Genomic DNA, 19,001 nt, shown 5'->3' on the forward strand with positions numbered 1-19,001 from the left:
ATCCTCAACCCGAAAAGGCCCCACAAGCTCATCTTTGATACCAGCCCAAACCAGTACTCCACCTCCACCTTGCTGGCGTCTGAGTCGGACTGGAGCTCTCTGCCCTTTACCAATCCAGCCACGGGCCCATCCATCTGGCCCATCAAGACTCACTCTCATTTCATCAGTCCATAAAACCTTAGAAAAATCAGTCTTGAGATATTTTTTGGCCCAGTCTTGACGTTTCAGCTTGTGTGTCTTGTTCAGTGGTGGTCGTCTTTCAGCCTTTCTTACCTTGGCCATGTCTCTGAGTATTGCACACCTTGTGCTTTTGGGCACTCCAGTGATGTTGCAGCTCTGAAATATGGCCAAACTGGTGGCAAGTGGCATCTTGGCAGCTGCACGCTTGACTTTTCTCAGTTCATGGGCAGTTATTTTGTGCCTTGGTTTTTCCACACGCTTCTTGCGACCCTGTTGACTATTTTGAATGAAACGCTTGATTGTTCAATGATCACGCTTCAGAAGCTTTGCAATTTTAAGAGTGCTGCATCCCTCTGCAAGATATCTCACTATTTTTGACTTTTCTGAGCCTGTCAAGTCCTTCTTTTGACCCATTTTGCCAAAGGAAAGGAAGTGCCTAATAATTATGCACACCTGATATAGGGTGTTGATGTCATTAGACCACACCCCTTCTCATTACAGAGATGCACATCACCTAATATGCTTAATTGGTAGTAGGCTTTCGAGCCTATACAGCTTGGAGTAAGACAACATGCATAAAGAGGATGATGTGGTCAAAATACTCATTTGCCTAATAATTCTGCACTCCCTGTATATATATATATATATATACAGTATATATATATATATATATATATATATATATATATATATATATATATATATATATATATATATAAAAATATTATGAATAAATACAACATATTTTGCTATGTGAAGAAAATTAAAATATTAACCTCTTCATGTTGGTTGAGAATATGTTATTGGGTATGTGCGTGAGTAGGGTGTTAGGTTTTTTTCACTTTTTTTTGCTCCATTGACTTCTATGGGGTAATACGTTTATGCATGCACAATATTCTAAGTTCTGCTTTTTGAATGCATCCGGTTAGTGCTAATGTGAAAACAACTTGCAATACGAGTGCTGCCCGACGTGCGCAAAAAGCTTACTACTAGCCCAATTAGAGCATGAGCGGGAGAGTTAAATACTGCTCCACTTGTAATCTGGCCCTTTATAGTGAATTCAATTTTGTATTTTATATCCCTTTAATGGTGATGTTATCTTGAAATCTTTATGGAATCTCCATCAGCTTATTCATGAGACTATCAGATCTTTATTTCAATTTCAGAACTAAAGTGAGCTGTGCATTGCATATGTATACATTAGTACCAGAACTTTAGAGTACATGCACAGCCACAGGCCTCAATTTACCAAAGTCTGGCGGACCTGATCCGACAGTACGGATCAGGTCCGCCAGACCTCGCTGAATACGGAAAGCAATACGCTCTCCATATTCAGCATTGCACCAGCAGCTCATAAGAGCTGCTGGTGCAACGCCGCCCCCTGCAGACTCACGGCCAATCAGCCACCAGCAGGGGGTGTCAATCAACCCAATCGTTCTCGATCGGGTTGAATTCCAGCGATGTCTGTCCGCCTGCTCAGAGCAGGCGGACAGGTTATGGAGCAGCGGTCTTTAGCCTCTATCCGGAGCTTGATAGATAGGCCCCATAGTATCACATGTCCTGCCCTTTTATGTGCAAGTTTTGCAATTGATCATAGTTGCTACAGTTATCAACTGTATTTTAGAGTGGTGTTAGCAAAGTACTGGGCACCAGTGGGTACCTCCATAAGTGTTTGCCTCCATGACCCCACCATCTATCTGCTTATGTTATACAGCTTGTAGGGAGGTATTATATGGAAACACTAGCAGTCTAGCTGTGCTATTAGCACATTCTGATTAACCAGCTAAATACATGTCAGCCAGGGTGCACTACTGTGCATTCTCATTGGCTGCCATACTTCTGTCTGGGCAATGAGATCAAAAGGATGTTCCCTGTGTGTGCGAGGCAGGAAGTGATATGGCCTCAGAACTTGGTATCATGGAGTCTGTTGTATAAACCATGCAAACACAAATGCCTAGGCTCTTGTTCTGAATTTCCTCAAGCACCATGACAGAGGAGCTTAGGTGTTTGAAGGACCTGCAGATATTATATGGATAACAATAAATCATCTCTATTAAATCTAAAGTTCACAAAGGTCAGGTCAAAGGTCAGGCAGTGAGGGCGAAGGTCACATATAGAAAAGGGCTAAAAGAGAACTGTGGGAGTGAAAGTGCTACCATGAAATAAAGGACATTGTGTAGAAGAATTTTTTTTTTTTTTTATTGATTTAAACAATATTAATTGCTTTAAACTGCTTGTCTTAGAAACCCATAATCCCTTGTTTCCCTTCCTGGATCTTCATTCTCAGTGTCTTTAAAGTGGTTGCTGAGTAAACTGGTTTGGAAACTTTTCAAGTAACCATATGGTCAACACTAACAGAAAGATTTCTATATAGAATTGCCACTGCCTGTAATGCACAAATTTAACATGAATAAACAATAAAATACCTATTACCACATAAGAAAATGATTCTGTAATAATGTTAGCATTTTGTTATATGAGGTCTTTACACATACTGAAACTGCTGTCACAAATTACATTCAATAGCACACTGTTGAGGGAAGAAATTACTTTTGAATGTGCAACCCAGTGAAATAATTTTTTGTATTGTTGCACAAGATTAATGCTTTTATAATAGATTCTGGGGAACCTATACAGTCTATGTAGTCAAGAGGTCCTTGAAGTAATCTGCAAAGCTATTATTTCCTAAACAGCTGCATATGTTTCAGTTTTACCACACCAATCTTACAAAAATACTCTATTTCAACAATATTTGCTTTCGTATTTTTTTTTTAATATATGTGCAAGATTATGGTGGGATATGAGATGTAAAATTGACATGCCTGAGGAATCTTAAATGTGTCATTAAAAAGTTATGAATGCAATTTTTTTTTCTTATTGAATTGTACTGTAGGTAATTTTGATTATTATTGAAATTATTTTTTATTTTCAAAATTAATTTTCATTTTCATAAGTATAGAAATACCTTCTGGGGGAAAAAAAATCACTTACATGCTGAAATATGTAATTCTCTAGTAACAGTGGTAGATGAATTATACCGATAAATAGAAGAAAAAAAATCTCACAAGATAGTGCCCCTATTCTGAAATTTACCAACATTGGTATATTTTTAACATTATATTCAGTGTAGGTTATAAATAATACATACATGATTCTAGGATTATCCGATGGCTGATTCTTATTTGTCCAAGTAAAATCAGTTTACAAAGACATGGTGCTAGATCCTATACAGTCACTAAAATCTAGTTGTTCTGAAAAATAAAATCTAGCAACAGTTTGGGCTAGATTACAAGTGGAGCACTAAATGATTGCGCTCGTTTGCAGAGTGCAAAAATTAACCAGCCATTACAAGTGGCTGGTTATTGCTACCGCAAGCTCACAATAGCAATTAGCGCTCATAAAATTAACCAGAAATCCGAGCTCTGGTTAATTTTCTAAAAGTTTTTTTTATTTTTTAAACTAAATAGCATTTTTTTTAAATAAAAAAACTGCACTAGGAAGTTTTGGGGCTTTAAAGTTGGTTGGAGTGGGGTGAAAAGTGCCTTTACATTGCAGCCTATGAGAACTATGTGTTCCCAGTAAATATATATGTATATGCTTATATACATACAGTGGATATAAAAAGTCTACACACCCCTGTTAAAATGTCAGGTTTCTGTGATGTAAAAAATGAGACAAAGATAAATAATTTCAGAACTTTTTCCACCTTTAATGTGACCTATAAACTGTACAACTCAATTGAAAAACAAACTGAAATCTTTTAGGTAAAGGGAAATAAAAATAAAGAACTAAAATAATAGTGTGAACACCCTTTTATAACTGGGGATGTAGCTGTGTTCAGAATTAAGCAATCACATTCAAAATTATGTTAAATAGGAGTCAGTACACACCTGTCATCATTTAAAGTGCCTCTGTGTAACCCCAAATAAAGTTCCGCTGTTCTAGTAGGTCTTTCCTGACATTTTGTTAGTCGCATCCTACAGCAAAAGCCATGGTCTGCAGAGAGCTTCTAAAGCATCAGAGGGATCTCATTGTTAAAAGGTATCAGTCAGGAGAAGGGTGCAAAAGAATTTCCAAGGCATTAGATATACCATGGAACACAGTGAAGACAGTCATCATCAAGTGAAGAAAATATGGTGCAACAGTGACATTACCAAGAACTGGATGTCCCTCCAAAATTGATGAAAAGACAAGAAGAAAACTTGTCTGGGAGGCTGCCAAGAGGCCTACAGCAACATTAAAGGAGCTGCAGGAATATCTGGCAAGTACTGGCTGTGTGGAACATGTGACAACAATCGCCCGTATTCTTCATATGTCTGGGCTATGGGGTAGAGTGGCAAGACAGAAGCCTTTTCTTACAAAAAAAACATCCAAGCCTGGCTAAATTTTGCAAAAACACATCTGAAGTTTCCTAAAAGCATGTTGCAAAAGGTGTTCTGGTCTGCTGAAACCAAAGTTGAACTTTTTGGCCATAATTCCAAAAGATATGTTTGGCGCAAAAACAACACTGCATATCACCAAAAGAACACCATACCTACAGCGAAGCATGGTGGTGTCAGCATCATGCTTTGGGGCTGTTTTTCTTCAGCTGGAACTGGGGCCTTAGTCAAGGTAGAGGGAATAATGAACAGTTCCAAATACCAGACAATATTGGCACAAAACCTTCAGGCTTTTGCTAGACAGCTGAACATGAAGAGGAACTTCATCTTTCAGCATGACAACGACCCAAAGCATACATCCAAATCAACAAAGGAATGGCTTCACCAGAAGAAGATGAAAGTTTTGGGATGGCCCAGCCAGAGCCCGACCTGAATCCAATTCAAAATCTGTGGGGTGATCTGAAGAGGGCTGTGCACAGGAGATGCCCTTGCATTCTGACAGATTTAGAGTGTTCTTGCAAAGAAGAGTGGGCAAATTTTGTCAAGTCAAGATGTGCCATGCTGAAAAACTCATACCCAAAAAGACTGAGTGCTGTAATAAAATCAAAAGGTGCTTCAATAAAGTATTAGTTTAAGGGTGTTCACACTTATGCAACCATATTATTTTAGTTTTTTATTTTTATTTCCCTTTACCTAAGAGATTTCAGTTTGTTTTTCAATTGAGTTGTACATTTTATAGGTCACATTAAAGGTGGAAAAAGTTCTGAATTGATTTATCTTTGTCTCAACTTTTTAAATCACAGAAACCTGACATTTTAACAGGGGTGTGTAGACTTTTTATATCCACTGTATATATGTATGTCATATACATATATGCTATTGTTTACTAACTGCTGCCCATCGCTGTGCTACTTACCCCCTTTTCTACAAAGAGGTTCTGATGCCGTCTGATGCTCTCATGAGCACAATGCTTCCCAGCAATGCGAACACGAACTCGCGTTTGCATTGCTGTAAACTTGTAATACCAGAGCACATTAGCGTGTGCTGCCATTACAAAGTGGAGCCCCACTTGTAATCTGGCCCTTCATCTTTCATAGCTTCTCCATTTTAGTGATTTACATAGAATCCACCTCAATGTCTTTCATTAAGTGCAAGAGTAAGCATTGATCCAGTTAACAGTGTGCATAAAATCCAGCCCAATGTCTTTGATCCAGTGCAAGAGCGAGCATTGATCCAGTTTACAGTGTGCTATGTGTGAGCCACCAAATAGTTGCTATGACAAGTTGTTGGGGAGCTTTGTACCAATTAACTAAAACACATGTACCAGTGATAAAGGCCAACTATAACCACTGCTGTGCCTACAGTAAATTAACTTACTGATGACCTTCTCCACGGAAAAATATTGCAACTGTGTTTTACTGAGCCATCATCATAGGACACTAACATTTTTCTGTCTTGTTCATCCCACTGCACTTTTCCTCTAACCATGCTGACAAAACTCCCATGCAATTGACCCTAAGCCCTCAATCATTAGCTAGTCTGGTGACTGATCCAATCCATCTCCTAAGCATTTAATAATAAACATGGATTCCATCCAATTTTGGGCCAGATTACAAGTGGAGTGCTATTTAATGCTCCTGCTTGAGTAATAACTGCGGTAAAAGTAAGTATTTTGTGCGCTTCGAGTAGCACTCATATTACAAGTTGAAAGTAAACAGATATCTCTCCTGTGCTAAGCCGAACTTAAAATATCACATGCACAATAACCTATACCCCCATAGAAGTCAAAAGAGCAAAAAAAGGGAAAAAAACCTACGCACCCTACTCACGCAAACACAATCGCATATTCTCAAATGCACCAAGCCAACATGAAAATATTAATATTTCACATTCCAATGTTCTTCCCATAGCAGACTATGCTCTATTTATTGATAAATACATATTTCTGATGGTATTTGTGTACAATATATATCTATAGCTATATATATATATTTTTATATATATATATATATATATATATATATATATATATATATATATATATATATATATATATATATATGTGTGTGTGTATATATATATATATATATATATATGATTATATATAGGTATAAATATATATAGATACAGTATATATAGGAATATCTATTTATAAATACATAGAACATATTCTGCTATGTGCAAAACATTGGAATATGAAATATTTACAATAAATACACAGTATAACGTTATTAAATATGAATATTGCATAAATATGATTTTACATGTTTTCATCTACTTAATTGCAAAGGGCTCCAATGCACTTATATATTTGTCTGTACATATGTATTTATGTGTTTATATGGGTATACATGTCTGTAAATACATATATATATATATATATATATATATATATATATATATATATATATATATATATATATATATATAAATACATACATACATCTGTACACACATATAAACATATATAAACATATATGTATACATATATATATATATACATCTTTAGACATGTATATGTGTATATGTCTATGTTAAAGTCCTTTGCCTGCGTTTTTTTTACACCTGAGACCTCATGTGCTCTTATTACTTTTGTGCACTATTTTTTTTTAAAATAATTTTTAATAGATAATGTTATTATGAGTGTAACTGTACTTTGTAATGTATTTTTAATGTGTTTTGTGACACTTTTTTTTTTTTTTTAAATATTTTTTATTGAGGTTTCTTAAAGAAAATACAAACAAGCAAAACATAGGGCATACAAATACGCCATAACATTTGAAAAATTATACATAAGATGTGTTTCAAAGCAGAAATATAGCATGTTGTGTGCCAGCAAATAGACATAACATCTGCCATTATGAAACTATATTTAGATCGTATAGAAACAATACCTCAATTTAAAGGGTAAGGGGGATATGTTAATAACACACTTGTAATAAACTCAAATAAACAGAATTAGGAGATTCATATGGGGTCTGTGCCCCTAGGCTTAACCAGTAAGCCATATGAGTAGGGGGGGGGTCAAACTAATAATGGCCATATTTTATAACTATGACATATTACTTCCCAGGCCACTCAGAAACATCACATGGATATGTATATAAAAAAAAAAATATGGGAAAAATACAAAACTTGTGTATTATAGTTCAGTATTGTCATAGAGGGTGGTGAAGGATGGGGGATATCCATAGCCGCTATATAACACTATAAAAAATAAGGAAATTTTCTAGGGAATCTACGTTCCTATGTTTACTTAGTAAACTAACCCCCCCCCCAAAAAAAAGGGGGGGGGGCGGAGCTGGGGTTGTAATAAATCTGAATCCATAACAGCGGTGATATATAGTATGGTCTTAACTTACTACCGTTTAGATACAGTGCTTTAACTCTATGATTAAGAGAGACACGCTAATCTCAACCATTATTAAGGCTATGAGCTGGGTATCTATATGATCTGAGAGCTGTTTGTGGCAAATACATAAGTATGTGATAAAAAAAAGTCCGCTTAAGCCTTATGATAGATCTAATATGTCCAATGGGAGTATCCCTCTTTCGGTAGCCTGTCATAAACAAGTTTAAGGGATCTAATATCTGAGGGGTATCCAAGAACCTCACATAGGGGAGTAGCTGTGTGGTGTATAAAACCGACATGTCTATAGGTATCTCAAACACTGCGCACCTATTTAGCTCAATAAGACTATAAATAGGTTATCAGCCAATAAGAGGACACAGTAGGGAATATTCAATAGATATGAAGCATAGAGGGCCTCTCTCGGACCCTTAGGACTATAATATGGCGTTAATGATACAAAACATGTAATCGCCGGAAGACCGGAGAATATAATCAAATTTGTGGTTCTCAGCAATATGTCACCTTAACGTATTCTATATCTTAGCGCTGTGACTAAGGGGAGCATATATAAAAATTATAAAACGAACTAAAAGCCATATCCAAGTGCTATAGGCATATAAAGCTAATGTCTAGATATATTGTAGTTGCATTATGAGAGGTAAAATTACTATGGTGCATATCAGGTGGAATCTAACTAGTACGTCGCCAGACTATCTGCCTCACAATATCCTATAGGCTAGAGGCGACATAGCATTCGAACAAGGTGTCTCCACGTGAGCTTCCCCCCAACATGTCAAGAGTATACATACTGATGGACTAACCTGGTGCCTAGGGTAGCCCGATAAATAATTTTGTACTTACTCCCACTTAATTTAGTGACACTTTTTTTTGTTTCGCGAAACAGTTAACCAGAGCTCTGAGGTTGCACTAACACGGCACGCGTTAACTTCAATTGCGCTCAAGCTATCCCGTTTACTTTCAACTTGTAATATGGGCGGAAAACCCCACGCGCGCGAATACCTGCGATACTCCCCTTTTCTCTTGTGTGTAACTGTTAGTGCTCCACTTGTAATCTAGCCCTTCATGATCCACTCAACCATCACAAGTACCCTCCCCAAAATCAGGACCATAAATGGGCAGATCAAGGATACTGTAAATATAGAGTCACAGTAGCTCCCTTAGGAAGTACTAGCTATCACTTTGATTTTACAACTAACACCATTAATAGCTGATGACATACAGTGCAATCTACTCTATGTTTTGTTTTGTTTCAGATTAATTAGAACAAGTCCAGTTATATATAGTACAATTTATTCTTTACCTTGAATTTATGTTGATTACTTTAGCCAGTATTGTTTTTCCCCATCAAATATGGCACCTAACCACAAGAAAATCACATGTGAAATAACATATACTGTATATGCACACATTAACAGTAATACACTGAGTCTTCCTAGGCTAGTGTACATGGCAAGCTTTGTAGACAGACAAACACACTAGATGCCCAGTGTTTTATACATCAGTGATACAGCTCTTTGACCTGACATATTTATATAAAGCAGCTAGAAGGGTTGCTAGGGATATATCCTTCCTGTTATCAATTATAGTAATTCAGGTAGAAGTGGTAAGGATACATAGATTAAGGGAATTCAAGACTGCCTGGGAAATGCATAATGCTATCCTGACAATGTATTAAGCTTATATTTAAAAAGGAAATATGGACAGACTAGATGAGCTTTCTGGTCCTTATCTTCTTGCAAAATCAATGTTTTTCATGTTTAAATGGAAAATAACACACAAAATACAAAAATAATTAATTTTAATATGGTATGATCTTCGGCATACAGGGTGCATGCCACAAGTAGTACGTATTGGAGATCTGGAGGAACAAATTGCAACACTGCATGAAATTCAGACACTTGAAAGGGAAATGGATACGACTGAGCTGGTTGTTAATGGTTCTAGCAGTGGGAATGGGGATGATTCAGATGAGGAGACTCAAGGATGTAGCTGGGTCACAGTTAAAGGGCGAAGTAAAGGTAAGCGGAAGAGACAGGCCAGTTGTGAGCTGTTAAACCCCAATAGATTTGCCAGATTAAGTGAAGATGTTGGGGATATCAGTTCGGGGTTGTCAGTGTCAAAAAGGGCTGGTTTGCCTAGTATAGTGAACAGTCCTTTAGTTGTGGAAGAGCAGCATACTATGGTGGGCAGTCCTTCAAACATGGTAGAGGGGCATACTATAGTTAACAGTCCTTCAGTCATGGAAGAGGGGCATACAAGTCAGGGCCTGAGGCAGATGTTGGTGGTAGGAGACTCTAGTATTAGGAAGGTTGATAGGGTAATTTATCAGCCAGACCCTTTAAATAGAACAGTTTGCTGTCTTCTAGGGGCTCGTGTTAGGCATATTGTGGAGCGTATTAATAGATTGTTAGATGGACGTGGTTCTGATCCTGCAGTCATGGTGCGTATTGGTACTAATGAAGGAATCGGCGGGAGATGGAGAGTCCTAAAAAATGACTTCAGGGAGTTAGGTAGCAAGCTTAAAGCAAGGACCTCCAAAGTAATATTTTCAGAGATATTACCAGTGCCGTGTGTTAACTCAGTAAGGCAGAAGGAGCTAAGGTCTGTTAATTCATGGTTAAAAACATGGTGTAAAAATGAGGGGTTTGACTTTTTAGAGCACTGGGCTGATTTTTCATTAGGGTACAATTTGTACAGTAAGGATGGATTGCACCTGAATTACATGGGTGCTGGTGTGTTGGGGGAAAGGATGGTAGCACGTTTAGCGAACCTTTTAAACTAGGCAAAGGGGGGAGGGTCAGTTAGAACACAATAGAACAGAGAGATCAGTCTGTGAATATGTCACTCCCTTAATATCTCAAGGAAGGGATGACTTAAGAAATGTCACATTAGAAAGTATAGAGAAAAGCACACCAAGTAGCAGCAGAAAGCACATGAAAATTAAATATATGACAACAAATGCAAGAAGCATGACAGGTAAAATGGGGGAGCTGATGCTCTTAGTTGCAGAAGAGGACTATGATGTTATCAGTAAAACCGAAACTTGGTGGGATGATTCACATGACTGGGCAGTTAACTTAGAGGGGTATACTTTATTTAGGAGGAACGGGAATAATAAAAGGGGTGGAGGAATCTGCATGTATATTAAACCTAACCTTAAACCTACAATAAGGGAAGATATTTATGATACAAGTGACAATGTAGAGACCCTGTGGGTTGAAATAAAGAGTGGGGGGAAAAATCCTAAAAAAATATTACTAGGATCATGCTACAAGCCCCCAAACATTAGTGACCTGGAGGAAACTCAACTACTAATGCAAATAGGTAAGGCTGCTAATAACAGTGCTGTAATTATGGGAGATTTTAACTACCCTGATATAAACTGGGCCAATGAAACTAATTCAAATAAGGGGGGTAGATTTTTAAATGTTCTCAGGGATAACTTCTTGTCACAATTAATAGAGGAGCCAACTAGGAGTAAAGCTATATTGGATTTAGTGCTATCAAACAATACAGATATAATATCAAACATAGAAGTCAAAGAACATTTGAGTAACAGTGATCATACCATGGTCACATTTTAAATCTCTTTTCATATGCAGTGTCTTAAAGGTATTAAGACTTTTAACTTCAAAAAAGCAAAATTCAACGATTTAAGTAAATCATTAAATAATATAAGTTGGGACAATGTATTCTCTAATAAAAATACAGAGGATAAATGGATAATATTTAAAACTTTGTTAAATAAATATACATATCAACAAATACCATATGGTTTTAAAAATCAAAAATCAAAGCCGTTGTGGATAAATAAAAATGTGTTAAGAGAAATTAGGAAAAAACGTAGGGCATTTAAATTATTCAAAGAAAATAGTACAGACTCAACATACAATATTTATAAGGAATGTAACAATGCATGCAAAAAGGCAATCAAATTAGCCAAAATTGAAAATGAAAAATTAATTGCAAAGGATTCTAAGTCTTACCCTAAAAGGTTCTTTAAGTACATAAATAGCAAAAAATCTAAGAGGGATAATATAGGTGCATTAAAATGCGTGGAGGGTAGCATGATAAATAATGACAGGGAGAAGGCTGAGGAACTAAACCAGTTTTTTTCTTCAGTATACACAAGAGAGGAACCATTGGATGATACTTTGGAACAAAATAGAACATGCCAGTCCATACCATTAACTGGGTTATGTTTAGAGGATATCAGGAAAAAACTGGATAATATTAAGGTAAATAAAACTCCAGGCCCAGATGGAATACACCCAAGGGTGTTAAGGGAATTTAGCACTGTTATAGACAAACCTCTACTCTTAATTTTTCAAGATTAATTATCCTCAGGCATGGTACCCCAGGATTGGCGTAAAGCTGATGTGGTGCCACTCTTCAAAAAGGGAAGCAGGGAGGATCCAGGAAGCTATAGACCAGTTAGTCTGACATCAATAGTGGGGAAGATATTTGAAGGGATTATAAGGGATTATATTGATGAGCATATTTGTGTAAACTAGATTATGAGTTCTAATCAGCGGTTTTAGGAGAAATAGATCATGTCAAACTAATCAAATTAGATTCTACGAGGAAGTAAGTAAAAATATAGATAAAGGGGAATCAGTTGATGTGATATACTTAGATTTTGCAAAGGCATTTGATACAGTGCCACGTGAGAGATTAATGCACAAAATTAAGGGACTGATAACAGCTGAAAATATTAGCTCATGGATAAATAACTGGATAAAAGATAGGGAGCAACGAATAGTAGTAAATGGATCATACTCAATTTGGACAAAGGTAATGAGTGGAGTCCCCCAGGGATCAGTACTGGGCCCCATTCTTTTTAATATTTTTATAAATGACTTGGAGCAAGGATTAAATAGTGTCATCTCTATTTTTGCAGATGATACTAAATTAAGTAAGGTCATTAGGTCAGAGCAGGATGAACTTTCATTACAAAGGGATCTGCAAAAATTAGAAATATGGGCAAGTAAATGGAATATGAGATTTAATACGGAAAAATGCAAGGTTCTACATTTTGGAAGTAAAAATAAGTAGTCAACGTATTTTTTAAATGGGATAAGACTTAGCCAAACAGAGGAGGAAAGGGATTTGGGAGTAGTAATAGATAACAAGCTAAAGATGGGTGCACAATGCAGGGCAGTGGCTTCAAAGGCTAATAAGATACTAGCATGTATTAAAAGAGGCATTGATTCAAGGGAGGAAAGCATAATTCTGTCACTATATAAAGCCCTGGTAAGACCTCACCTTGAGTATGGAGTGCAGTTCTGGGGACCGATCGCAAAAAAAGATATTGCAGAACTAGAAAAAGTTCAGAGAAGTGCCACAAAGCTAATAAGGGGATTGGAGAAATTAACCTATGATGAGGAGAGGCTAGCCAAACTGGGTCTGTTTTCTTTAGATAAAAGGCGCTTGAGAGGTGACATGATTACTGTATATAAATATATTCAAGGCCCATATTCAGAGATGGCAGAAGCTCTGTTTATTCCAAGAAAATTGTTTCTGACAAGAGGTCACAATTTAAGGTTGGAGGAAAGGACATTTAATCTCCTGCAACGGAAACGTTTTTTCACTGTAAGAGCAATAAAATTGTGGAACTCATTACCAAAGGAGGTAGTGAATGCCAATACCCTAGATACATTTTAAAATAGTCTGGATACATTTCTGTTTATAAACAAAATTCATGGATATGATTGCTAGTATTAAATGTCACCTTTTAGTGGGGTTATTTAAGCTTAACTGGAGCTTTTTGTAAGTATTTTAGATTTGTATAGGTTGAACTCGACGGACTTCTGTCTTTTTTCAACCTTATCTACTATGTTACTATGTTACTTATTCTGCTGCCATTACTTTAGATTCCACAACCTGCAGGTAGACCAGGAGGGAGTGATATTTTGGTCCTCCATGCATTCCTTTTAGCTATTTATTAGCTTGGTCTGGTATTTTTCCTGAGTTTGCCAATTTCCCAAGCAGATCCTACCCTGTTACATTTTGCAAGACTGCTTTTCCAAACAACTCAGCCATCTTGTTTTTTAGAGTGTCAATGGGATCTTGGCGTGGTTTAATCTTTGTTTACAATATACTCCTAGTGTATGATGTTCTAGGCTGACGTTTAAGTTTACTGTCCCCCTTAAAAGGGAATATAGTTGCCTAATTAAGCTAAGCTTAAATGTAAATATAAAGTGCAGCAATTAAACATGTTAAAACATAAAATTGTAAATGAAAAGAAGATTTAACATCTATTTCAGTTGATACTGAAACTAAAAATAAATGCATTTGGGGCACAGTTTATACTCAAAGATCAATGAGGCTGATAAGAATGGCAGGCAGTGGCACCTCCACAAGGAAAAATACAAACATGTTTTAGTAATTACAAAACATTTGTTTTCACACAAAAAAAAAACCTGTATCACATTTGTTAAAAAACTCTTAGATGCAGGAAAGGAAAACAAATTACTTTTATGTCTCATTAACAAAATATAAAAGATTTGTTTGCAATCTGTATCACATGGACTATTTTCAACACAAGAGTGAGTTGAATGCATTTGCTTCTGAGCTGGGGTTGCCACCTCAGCTCAGCCATGTTTTCCCGGACAGTTATAAGTTAAACATGCTGCAGGGCGTACCAAGCAACATGAATAGTGCTGTCCAGAGGCAACATTCATCTGCATACACTGGGTAGGAGTTACGTGCACATTACTAGCTGGTAAGGTGGGGAAAGGGAGGATATAACAAATGCTACACATTTTTATTTTTACTAAGCTTCCATATCTAGTAAATGTTTGTAGAAATATTGTACTATGTATTTCAAGATCACTCCATTCTCACATTTTCATTGTTTTGTTTTTTTCTCATGAAGACGGAGATATCCTCTGATGATCATCTGCCTCAATAAAAATAGCACCCCAGGGTCTTAAAGGTTTGCTTTTTTATACTATCTACTAGTCCTTTTCTCTACTCTTAAAATGAACAACAATCTGTCTTTTGTAGCATCACATGCTAACATCTTGCACGCCATGTTTGAGTTCCATAGAGAAACAGTTAGCAAAAATGCCTGGTACAATATCTTGATAATTTTCATGCTCTTCCATTTTAAATCTACAATTTAAATAGTTGTATATGTACATCTCAAGCCTTAGGGACATACTACTCACTGGCTGCTAAAGAAACTCCCACAATGCTACTGGTAGACAGGAACCAAAATGAAAACAAAAAGTAGTTTTATTATTCAGGATAGGAAACGTCCAGTTAACATTCTAAAGTACCTTGTTTTAGATGTAAGAAAGAAAGAAATTGATGTTCAATGATTCAATAATTCACTGTAGCAGTTAAAGGAAGTGATCACATATCACATAAAAAAATGTATGCATCAGAATTACAAGCAAGAAATAAGCACCTAGTGTCATTGATTATTTGTGTATTGCATAACAGTCATTTCCTATGGCACACTTAACTAACAACATGTTCTGATCTTCATTTAAATTACCTTTCCTACTGCTCATTATAATCTAAAGCAATTTATTTTGTTTGTACTCACGGGGCAAAATAGCTTTTTTTTTTTCAAATCATCCAACAGCTGCTGAAGCAGAGAAATAAATAATCAGCCCCCGGCACTCCAAAGAAAAGGCTGTAAATATATTTAATAACTTGCAGCACAGCCCTGCATCAGCGCTCACCCAAGATCAAATATTTTCAATTCTATTACTTAACAGTTGAGAGGAAAAAACAGAGCAGACAAATGAAACAGCAGCAATCATTTAAAAACCCCTGGCTTTAAGTGCAAAGCGCTGCTAAGGTTTCAGATTTAAGGATGGCAAAATATGAGTGATGATGGTACAAAATTGTACAAATGGCTCTGAAATAACAAAAAAATCTTATTTGAGATAATACCAGACTGCAAGGCCAATAATGCATTCCATCAGTGTTCAAAAGGATCACTGCATTGTGACATTTATAGTAAAATTACCAAATAAACTTGAATTATTAATGCAATGTAGAGCAGATAGAATATCACGGTTTTCAGTATAAAAGTCACTAGTCCACTCACTGTTAAAGATAGGGACACATTTTTAATAAATAAAAAAACTAACCACAAAAACGTCTGGCTTGAGGTCATGCACTGCAAATATTCACTGACATTGCTGAATGTGTTCCGTTAAAGGGACACTCAAGTCAAAATTAAACTTTCATGATTCAGATAGAGCATGCAATTTTAAACAACTTTCCAATTTACTTCCATTAACAAAATGTTTACAGTCTTTTTATATTTACACTTTTTTAGTCCCCAACTCCTACTGAATTTGCAGAATATACATATATGCATTTGTGATTGGCTGTGATTAGCTGACGTGTGTGTCACATGATACAAGAGGAGTGGAAATAAACAACACTTTGAAATTTGTCAGAAAAAAATCTAATTACTGATTTGAAGTTCAGACTAAGTGCTATTGCTGGTCCTTTAAATGTCCTCTTTCAACTTCAATTTATCACAGATACCAATGTGTACTACTGTTTCACATCCAACTTTCAGCTTAAGCTACAAAGATTTACATAATTTTCTGGTCATTTCAGTTCATGGATATTAAAAGGTGAAAATAATTCCCTAGATACATTTGTTCTACAAATTACATACACTACATAAATGGGTTCCCAATATAATTGCTGGTGAAGCATAATGTAATTCAGCATTATAACAAGCCTTAAACGGTTCACAAATTTGGGACATTTGTCAGGAGATTATGTTTTGCTAAATGCAACTGCCCTTTCAATAGCCCAAGGAGAAACGCAAGGATCAGTATGATATTGAGTACCTATCATTCTTGGTCTTAATGCTGGTTGTTTTCTATTCCTGTTTTTCCTTTTAGAGCATTGGTGTTAAACATTTTTAAATGGGGGGGCACATTTTTTTTAAAGTAGAAAGGCCATTGAATACAGATGGGTAAAATAAAGAGTGTTTGCTGCATCTCTAAACAAATGTGAACAAAAGATGTTTCAGCTTATCAAAAGTAACATTCCAATATATCTGTTAACCTTTAAATATTAAAATACTAGTACTAAAGCCTGTGTACACGGGCCATTTTTTGCAGTACAGCGGTCCCACCCCTTGCTCTCTGCCCCCTCTCTTTTGCTCTCTCTTCCCCCCTCTCTTTTGCTTTCTCTCCCCCCTCTCCTTTGCACTCTCTCTCCTCTCTTTTGCTCTCTCTCTCCCCTCTTTGGCTCTCTCCCCCTTTCTTTTGCTCTCTCTCCCCCCTCTTTTGTTCTCCCCCCCTCTTTTGTTCTCTCCCCCCCCCTCTTTGGCTCTCTCCCCCTCCTCTTTGGCTCTCCCCCCCCCCTCTTTGGCTCTCTCTCCCCCCTCTTTGGCTCTCTCTCCCCCCTCTTTGGCTCTCTCCCCTCTTTTGCTCTCTCTCCTCTTTGGCTCTCTTTCCTCTTTGGCTCTCTCTCTCCCCCCTCTTTGGCTCTCCCCCCCCCTTTGGCTCTCCCCCCCTTTGGCTCCCCCCCCTTTGGTTCTCTCCCCCCCCCCCTTTGGCTCTCTCCCCCCCTCTTTGGCTCTCTCCCCCCCTCTTTGGCTCTCTCCCCCCCCCCTCTTTGGCTCTCTCTCCCCCCCCTGTTTGGCTCTCTCTCCCCCCTCTTTGGCTCTCTTTCCCCCCTCTTTGGCTCTCTCCCCTCTTTGGCTCTCTCCCTCCCCCCTCTTTGGCTCTCCCCCCTCTTTGGCTCTCTCTCCCCTCTCTTTGGCTCTCTCTCCCCCCTCTTTGGCTCTCTCCCCTCTTTTGCTCTCTCTCCTCTTTGGCTCTCTTTCCTCTTTGGCTCTCTCCCCCCTCTTTGGCTCTCCCCCCCCTTTGGCTCTCTTCCCCCCCTTTGGCTCTCTCCCCCCCCTTTGGCTCTCTCCCCCCCCTTTGGCTCTCTCCCCCCCTCTTTGGCTCTCTCTCCCCCCCTCTTTGGCTCTCTCCCCTCTTTTGCTCTCTCTCCTCTTTGGCTCTCTCTTCTCTTTAGCTCTCTTTCCTCTTTAGCTCTCTTTCCTCTTTGGCGCTCTCCCTCCCCCTCTTTGGCTCTCCCCCCACTCTTTGGCTCTCTCTCCCCCCTCTTTGGCTCTCTCCCCCCCCCCTCTTTGGCTCTCCTCCCTCTTTGGCTCTCTCCCCTCTTTTGCTCTCTCTCCTCTTTGGCTCTCTCTCCTCTTTGGCTCTCTTTCCTCTTTGGCTCTCTCTCTCCCCCCTCTTTGGCTCCCCCCCTTTGGCTCTCTCCTCCCCCCCCGGCTCTCCCCCCCCCCCTCTTTGGCTCTCTCCCCCCCCCTCTTTGGCTCTCTCTCCCCCCTCTTTGGCTCTCTCCCCTCATTTGCTCTCTCCCCTCTTTGGCTCTCTTTCCTCTTTTGCTCTCTCCCCCCCCCCCACTTTGGCTCTCTCTCTCCCGCCTCTTTGGCTCTCTCTCCCCCCTCTTTGGCTCTCTCCCCTCTTTTGCTCTCTCTCCTCTTTGGCTCTCTTTCCTCTTCGGCTCTCTCCCCCCTCTTTGGCTCTCCCCCCCCCTTTGGCTCTCTTCCCCCCCCCCTTTGGCTCTCTCCCCCCCCTTTGGCTCTCCCCCCCCCCTTTGGCTCTCTCCCCCCCTCTTTGGCTCTCTCTCCCCCCCTCTTTGGCTCTCTCCCCTCTTTTGCTCTCTCCTCTTTGGCTCTCTCTTCTCTTTAGCTCTCTTTCCTCTTTAGCTCTCTTTCCTCTTTGGCTCTCTCCCTCCCCCTCTTTGGCTCTCCCCCCACTCTTTGGCTCTCTCTCCCCCCTCTTTGGCTCTCTCCCCCCCCCTCTTTGGCTCTCCTCCCTCTTTGGCTCTCTCCCCTCTTTTGCTCTCTCTCCTCTTTGGCTCTCTCTCCTCTTTGGCTCTCTTTCCTCTTTGGCTCTCTCTCTCCCCCCTCTTTGGCTCCCCCCCCTTTGGCTCTCTCCTCCCCCCCGGCTCTCTCCCCCCCCTCTTTGGCTCTCTCCCCCCCCTCTTTGGCTCTCTCTCCCCCCTCTTTGGCTCTCTCCCCTCATTTGCTCTCTCCCCTCTTTGGCTCTCTTTCCTCTTTTGCTCTC

This window comes from Bombina bombina, chromosome 5 (assembly GCF_027579735.1).
Source record: "Bombina bombina isolate aBomBom1 chromosome 5, aBomBom1.pri, whole genome shotgun sequence".
Lineage (NCBI taxonomy): Eukaryota > Metazoa > Chordata > Amphibia > Anura > Bombinatoridae > Bombina > Bombina bombina.